The sequence below is a fragment of the Anomaloglossus baeobatrachus genome, chromosome 11 (genome assembly GCF_048569485.1).
Source record: "Anomaloglossus baeobatrachus isolate aAnoBae1 chromosome 11, aAnoBae1.hap1, whole genome shotgun sequence".
Classification (NCBI taxonomy): Eukaryota; Metazoa; Chordata; class Amphibia; order Anura; family Aromobatidae; genus Anomaloglossus; species Anomaloglossus baeobatrachus.
In genome coordinates this window covers 9,214,570-9,215,643 of record NC_134363.1, presented here as the reverse complement: position 1 = coordinate 9,215,643, position 1,074 = coordinate 9,214,570, and positions in this window count along the sequence as shown.

Sequence of the window (1,074 nt, the reverse complement as noted above, 5' to 3'; positions counted from 1 at the left end):
CATCCTTTAAATCTCTGGGCACATAGCAACCAATAAGAGTCCAGCTTCCACCCTTTAAATCTCTGGGCACACAGCAACCAATAAGAGTCCTGCTTCGATCCTTTAAATCTCTGGGCACATAGCAACCAATAAGAGTCCAGCTTTCATCCTTTAATCCTCTGGGCACATAGCAACCAATAAGAGTCCTGCTTCCATCCTTTAATCCTCTGGGCACATAGCAACCAATAAGAGTCCAGCTTTCATCCTTTAATCCTCTGGGCACATAGCAACCAATAAGAGTCCAGCTTTCATCCTTTAATCCTCTGGGCACATAGCAACCAATAAGAGTCCAGCTTTCATCCTTTAATCCTCTGGGCACATAGCAACCAATAAGAGTCCTGCTTCCATCCTTTAATCCTCTGGGCACATAGCAACCAATAAGAGTCCAGCTTTCATCCTTTAATCCTCTGGGCACATAGCAACCAATAAGAGTCCAGCTTTCATCCTTTAATCCTCTGGGCACATAGCAACCAATAAGAGTCCAGCTTCCATCCTTTAAATCTCTGTGCACATAACAACCAATAAAAGTCCAACTTTCATCCTTTGAACCTCTGGGCACATAGCAACCAATAAGAGTCCAGCTTCCATCCTTTAAATCTCTGTGCACATAACAACCAATAAGAGTCCAGCTTTAATCCTTTGAACCTCTGGGCAGATTGCAACCAATTAGAGTCCAGCTTTCATCCTTTAAACCTCTAGGCACATCGCAACCAATAAGAGTTCAGCTTTCATCCTTTAAATCTCTGGGCACATAGCAACCAATAAGAGTCCAGCTTCCACCCTTTAAATCTCTGGGCACATAGCAACCAATAAGAGTCCTGCTTCGATCCTTTAAATCTCTGGGCGCATAGCAACCAATAAGAGTCCAGCTTTCATCCTTTAAACCTCTAGGCACATCGCAACCAATAAGAGTCCTGCTTCCATCCTTTAAATCTCTGTGCACATAACAACCAATAAGAGTCCAGCTTTAATCCTTTGAACCTCTGGGCAGATTGCAACCAATTAGAGTCCAGCTTTCATCCTTTAAACCTCTAG